Consider the following 7,413-nt stretch of genomic DNA (forward strand, 5'->3'; position numbering starts at 1 on the left):
TATTCTGGTTTCTGCTCCTGTCCCTGTCGCTCACAACAACACCACCGCCCCCCTCTGCTCTTCACACAGACTGTCTTCCCTCTGCACTCTCAGTCCTGATGCAGGGTGCTCACCCGAAACATCAGCAACTCCCTTCCTCCACCTCTCGCCTCACCCCCTGACGCTGCTCAACCCGCTCACTTCGCCCAGCAGATTTTGCTCCAGATTCCAGCATCTGCAGCCTCTGGTGTCAACAGGTGGTAAATATTAATTTGCTGGTGTCGCATCCACTTGACAATTATATAAAATGTCCTTCTCTGGACTGGCTACACATTTTGAGCAGAGATATAATTCAGGGAAGGGTTTACTTGGGACAGACAGTGATTGTTGACATAATTGTCTCAATCGACAAGACAAAATTCTTGAAGGTCGCTATGTTTAAAGTTGTCTAGCTTTCTAAAGGGGACAGCAGTGTAGCACAGCGGTCAGTGTAATGCTACTACAGAGCCAGTGACCCAGGATCAATTCCCATTGCGGCCTATATGACCTCCCCATGACCTCGTGGGTTTCCTCGGAGAGCAGCGACTGGAGTCACAGTTGAGGCTGTAGAAGTTCAAAATTAGTGGCCGAGACACTACTGTTAACCTGCATGTTCTTCAACATCACCGCTTCTCGCACCGTCTCCAGGTTGTGAGTGTGGTATAGGAACAGCCAGCTTCAGTATGGCCTTTGGGTAATTTATTTATGTTTTTCTCTGTGGTTATGGACATCCCACACATTTTATTTTACGAGCAGTTTCTGATCCATATTAGGTCACTTCTTGTTCAGTCAGGAAGTAGTAAGTAGAAAAGCACATTGACTGGCAGAAGGCCAGAGTTCTGGCAGTAATGCACCATTAAGCTGGATGCCAACCGCCGTAAAACAAGATACAGACAGACAGAAGGCCAGAGTTTGATGTGAGGAGCAGAAGATGCTTCTATCTAAGTACATCCTGTTGTTTCCCCAACAGAAGTATTACTTGTGACCTGATGTTATATTGTTTAGAAGTTAATCTAAAGGAATCAATAAGACTTTGCTGAAGTAGAATGTTATCTAGAAACTACCCTAGATGGTAAGGGTTTACACATAATACCTATAGTACTTACCTGTCAGAATCCTATAATATTTACCTGCAGAAACCTTAATGAAGTTCTTACCACCTGTACATACTTACTTGTGTAAATGGAACAATGTGGTAATTGCACTGTATTTTGCTTTTCAGTTTCACTCCTTATTCACTACGTCACGCCATTGAGCGAGGGGGCTACACCCTGACTCTCATGTTATTTTTCAATGGAGTTTGGCTGACTGACTAATTGATGTTGCAACAACTCGGCGAGGGCAGTACAGCCTGGACTGCAGAAAGCAATGGCCAGGCTGGCTAATACAATCGCTTTATCTCAGTAAGAAAGAGCACATATAGGTGTTGTGGTATCGGCTTCCAAAGGCAAAGGCTGGGCCATTTTTTATCCAGTCAGTAAACGGGGTTCCAGTACAGTGTGAGGTGAAGCGACATGGAACGTAGAGCAAGGGAGTCAGCACGGTAGCAGAGTGGCTCCTGTCACTCTATTGCAGTGATTCCCACTGCCGCCTGTAAGGATTTTGTACTTTGTCTCCATGACCGCATGGGTTCCCTCCGGGTGCTCTGGTCTCCTCCCATAGTCCAAAGGCGTACAGGTTAGGGGGTTAACTGGTCACAGGGGTGTAACTGTGCAGTGAGGGCTCGTTGGGCTGGAAGGCCCTGTTACTGTGCTGAATCTCGAAGTAAAAATAAACTTTCACCAAATGGACCTCCCTGAATAGAAAGGTGACGACAATAGCCAAAGGTTACAGCCTAGAGATTAGACTTATTGTCACATAGAGTCGTAGAAAAGCACAGCACAGAAACAGGCCCTTCAGCCCATCTAGTCTGTGCCAAGCCATTTAAACTGCTTGCTACCATTACCTGCACTTGGACCATAGCCCTCCATACCCCTAACATCCACGTACCTATCCAAACTTCGCTTGAACGTTGAAATCGGGTTCGCGTGCACCATAGTCATAGTCATACTTTACTGATCCCGGGGGAAATTGGTTTTTGTTACAGTTGCACCATAAATAATAAATAGTATTGGAACCATAAATAGTTAAATAGTAATATGTAAATTATGCCAGTAAATTATGAAATAAGTCCAGGACCAGCCTTTCGGTTCAGGGTGTCTGACCCTCCAAGGGAGGAGTTGTAAAGTTTGATGGTCACAGGCAGGAATGACTTTCTATGACGCTCTGTGTTGCATCTCGGTGGAATGAGTCTCTGGCTGAATGTACTCCTGTGCCCACCCAGTACATTATGTAGTGAATGGGAGACATTGTCCAAGATGGCATGCAACTTAGACAGCATCCTCTTTTCAGACTTGTGCTGGCAGCTCGTTCCACACTCTGAGTGAAGAAGTTTCCCCTCATGTTCCTCTTAAACCTTTCACCTGAAACCCATGACCTCCAGTTGTAGTCCCAGCTAACCCCAGTGGGAAGATGAATGAAACATCAAAACCAAGGAACCACCTGCGACTTCATGGAGTCTGATATTGCAGCCATGATACAATGGAGACTACATTGCACCAGGGCAGAGTATTCTGAAGAAATGAGAAGCATCCAAAAGCTGACAGCCTTTTGAGAGTCTAGGGTGACGCATATGCAGATCCTCACTGGGAGTTAACCTTTCGGCCTCACTTCAACCCCTACCACATTTGGTCATTTATCTGTGAGTACCTTGGTGCAGAACCAATAATTTACCTTTCAAACCCACTTCCACTCAAAGACCACAGGAAATGCTTGTTAAATGTGTACAGGAAAATAGCAGCCCGGTGGCTTGACATCGTGGCACAAGTGTCATCCAGCTAACCTTACCTTTGTAATCCTTTCCTCAAAAAATCTATTTCAGCGTGTTTGATCAATTGCCTTTTCATTACACTTATTGTGACATCTTCATGGTCTGTTCTCAGACTAACAAATAATGATACCAAAAGCACACAACCTGGTCGAGCCACCAATGTGTGTATCATCAAATAAAGTTACTGAGGGAGGCATAAAGATTCTCCACGTCTCCGCCTTCTCCGTAATTGATCTAGTAGTGTCCCACAGGATCTATTCCAGTTGGTCCAGGTGTTACAGTGAGTGGTGCACATTTCATTGCATGCTGACCCTAACATGTGTTATCAATTCTGAAGTCTCAGATTTGCTCATGGTCTTCATTCCAGAACACTATGAAGTAATGTAACACATATGCCATTTCCTGAATACTCCTCATGATATTTTACCTGTGGGTAACTGGACTTGTCTCCTCTTTAACATTCCCACAACTTCCTCAGTAGCTATAAGATTTCTCAGGATCCCCATTGCTGCTGTCAATGGTCTTTCCCTTCTTTTTCAGCACTTTTTAATTAGCTTTTTTAGTCATCTTCCACTAGTAGTAGGGTGTAACTTTCAATCTCATGTGCACCTTCATCTTTTAATATAACTAGAAGTTATATCTTGACTAGAGGTCTACAACTACAACTACAGGTCATGGGATAAGGGTGAAAGGTGAAAAGTTTAAGGGGAACTTGAAGGGAAACATTTTCACTCAGAGGGCCACCGGAGTGTGAAACGAGCACAAGTGGTGCATGCAAGATCGATTTCAACACTTAAGCGAAGTTTGGATGGGTATATGGATGGTAGACGTATGGAAAACTATGGTCCCGGTGAAGGTTGATGGGAGTAGACAGTTTATATGGTTCAGCACAGACTAGATTGGCAGAAGGGCCTGTATTCTGTGCGGTACTTTTCTATGACTCTGTCTCAACTGAGGATCCCACTGGTGATAGGACAGGACAGTTAACATCTTAGTCCATGTGTATTTTTAACTCTTTTGTTCTGGACACCAGTGACTACCAGGAATAGTCTGGTTGGCAACCGGGAATAGTCCGGTGACAGTGTGGAGAGACAGCGGACAGCCAGGAAAGACTGGCACCGGGGGTGTCAGGATTGGCAGTCCGGGCACCAGCTCAGAAGAGCACCCACCTCTTGAAGCTTCTAGTTTACATGGAGAAACATACCCTCTGGGTCCTCCGAGAGGGAGGGAGAATGATGGACCCAATCGGACGGATACAGTTAATTACAGGGAATGACTACGACCAAGAGCTAGGATAAGAGGCTCTGAGTGTCCAGTGTGTTGGTGTGGGAGAGCGTTTTCCAGCATTAAAGGTTTACGAGTCCACCAAGCAAAGTTGAAGTGCTATTCCATCCCAGTGGATGAAGATGAGATTTCTTCACCACGCACAGATGATGTGGTCTTTTCAACCACTGATTCACAAGCCACAGTGATTCGCTCTGGAGAACGTCATCATACTCCAGGTCAGACGAGAGATAACCCAGGTCAGGTTTCAGACCACAGTACCCAGGTAGATTCTTTGCATGATAGTGGTGGGGAGGAGGTAGAGAAGAAGAGGAAGGTCAAGTGGCCAGCAATGGCAGACGAGAAGGCTTGGCGTGTATTTGATGAAGATATCAGTATGATTTTGGAGAACACTCTCAGCGGAACATCAAAGAGAAAGTGGGAAGTGATGGGCGATATGATTTACGATGTTGGAAAGTACAGGTTTGGTTTGGTTGACTTGAAGAAAGCAAAGACATATCTTGCAAACCCTTCAGTAGTTGCATAGACACCTGAAGAGTAGACTATCTGTTGGATGGAAGTGACCAACAACTCTGATAGAGGCAGATGCCAAGTTTTTAAGCTCACCAGTGGGAGGTGGTGCTTTAGCACTGCTGGCCCACCACCTCGAGGGAGTCTTGATCATAAGTGGGCCGAAACTCCTGAAGACAGGTGGCAGATCAACTGATGATCCCACTGGTGATAGCACAGGACTGTTAACATCTTAGTCCACGTGTATTTTGTCACTCTAATTTTTTCTTGCTCCGGGGAGTTTCTTGAAGGGGTAGACTTGGAAGTAGACATCATGAATAAGAACAAGTCAGATCAGGTTCAGGCAACACACACAAAATGCTGGAGGAACTCAGCAAGCCAGGCAGCGTCTATGGGGAAAAGCACAGCCGACATTTCAGACTGAGACACTTCGGCAGGACAGGGTTTTGGCCCAAAACATCGACTGTACTGATGCTGCCTGGCCTGCTGAGTTCCTCCAGCATTTTGTATGTGTTGCTTGGATTTCCAGCATCTGTAGATTTTCTCTTGTTTCAGACTCAGATTCACTTCTTTCTCACAGGTCCACCAAAACACACAGTGAGATGCGTCAAGATGCAAAATTCAAGTTTGGAAATAATTTGGAAAATGTGTAGCTTGGGATGGTTGGATTGAGTTGAGTTGTTCTCCGACCTTGACAATTCATCTGCAAACGTTTCGTTACCATGCGAGGAGACATCCTCAGCGCGCTGTTGATTGTTCCTCAGTGATTCAGGAACAGCTTCTTCCCCTCTGCTATCGATTTCTGAATGGACATTCAACCCATGAACACTACCTCACTTATTTCTGCTTTTGCACTATTTTTAATTTAAATATTCAATATACATATATGTACTTACTGTAATTCATTTATTTATTTTTTTCTATATTATCATGTATTGCATTGTACTGCACCACTAAGTTAACAAATTTCACGACACATGCCGGTGATATTAAACCTGATTCTGACTGTGGTGTGTCCTCCAGATGTTTGGCCTTTAGGTACTTTTCAATCAGCTGAGTGGTCCACATTTCGGAAACGTGTATAAAGGCCAAGCATCTGGAGGACACACCACAATCAACAGCGTGCTGATGATGTCTCCTCACAAGAATTGCCAAGATCAGAGAACAACACAACCCAACCAGACTGAAGTTTATTTTTCACATGTACATCAAAACGTACAGTGAAATGCGGTCAACACACACAAAGTGCTGGTGGAACGCAGCAGACCAGGCAGCATCTATAGGAAGAAGTACAGTCGATGTTTCGGGCTGAAACTCTTCATCAGGACTTTGTCAGGACCCTCCTGATGAAGGGTCTCGGCCCAAAACGTCAACTGTACTTCTTCCTATAAATGCTGCCTGGCCTGCTGCGTTCCACCAGCATTTTGTGTGTGTTGCTTGAACTTCCAGCATCTGCAGATTTCCTCGTGTTTGCGAGTGAAATGCAGTGTTTATCTATTGAGATACTGCGTGGAATAGGCTCTTCCGGCCCTTCAAGCCTCACTGCCCAGCAATCCCCAATTTAACCCTAGCTGAATCACGGGACAATTTACAATGACCAATTAACCTACCAACTGGTACGTCTTTGGACGGTGGGAAGAAACGGGAGCTTCTGGAGAAACCCTCACAGTTACGGGGAGAACATACAAATTACTTACAGATGGCAGTGGGAATTGAACCTGGGTGGCTGGTACTGTGAAGTGTTGTGCTAACCACTACGCTACCATACCATTAACTGTGCTAATAACTATCATAACAAGCCAACATGCCATGCCCATCATGTTATTCTTATTAAAATTCATGCTATTTTCCAAAATTCAGCCAAAGAGTACAAACGAGCATAGAATTTGAAGCATGGTCAATTTAAAATTCCCTACCCATTTTGTGTGTGTGTGTGGTGACATAGTGACATGCCTGGGCAGGTGGGTGTGGTCCAACAGCCAGGAAAGTGGTACGTGGAGAGCGAAGGACGTAACAACATGATGGTCATCCACTGCAACCAAGGAAGACCCCAGTTTGTGACGTTTGTTCGTACCACCGGACCTGGACTTCTGAGTTTGAGAGAGTGGAGCTGCCTCAGTGCAACAGCTCTTTCACTTTAAAAACTCTCCCTCACAGGTTTCCTGTCATCGCCAGACACGATGGATAACCACCACCCTTTTGTGTCAATTCGATTCAAGAAGTACGCAACCTTGTGAGAGGTGAGAGGTGAGAGGTGAGAGGGGAGGGACTGAGAGACCTGAGGGGAAACGTTCTCACTCAGAGGGTGGTACCCAAATGGAAGGAGCTGACAGAGGAAGCTGTAAAGGCAAGTACGGTTACATTTAAAAGACATTCTGTACTTGGATAGAAAAGGTTTAGAGGAGAATTGGCCAAACACAAGCTTTTGGGACCAGCTCAGATACACGTCTCGGTGGGTCAGGACAAGATGGGATGAAGGGCCTTTCCACGCTGTGTAAATCCACGGCTCTATAACCACAAAACCAGGAAAGAATAGAATCAGACAGAAATGGGAGTTTTATTAACAGCGTTCATTTGTGTACCTTCATGTAGGGGCTTAAGGTCAGCCAGCACTTTGGGATACAACAGCAACACTGGCACTTGCAGACAAAATTTATCCTTAATTTACTAAAGAATAGGTTGCTGTAGCTGAATGTAACTGGGAAATATTTTTATCTAATCATTCAAAACTT

At 45.0% G+C, this 7,413-nt stretch overlaps 1 protein-coding gene across 3 annotated transcripts in view; it reads right to left on the reverse strand.

Moving 5' to 3' along the window:
* Positions 1-7,413, reverse strand: part of smyd3 (SET and MYND domain containing 3) — a 1,006,799-nt gene that overhangs the window by 344,102 nt on the left and 655,284 nt on the right. The gene's annotated exons all lie outside the window — the stretch shown is intronic.

The sequence above is a fragment of the Mobula hypostoma genome, chromosome 8 (genome assembly GCF_963921235.1).
Source record: "Mobula hypostoma chromosome 8, sMobHyp1.1, whole genome shotgun sequence".
Lineage (NCBI taxonomy): Eukaryota > Metazoa > Chordata > Chondrichthyes > Myliobatiformes > Myliobatidae > Mobula > Mobula hypostoma.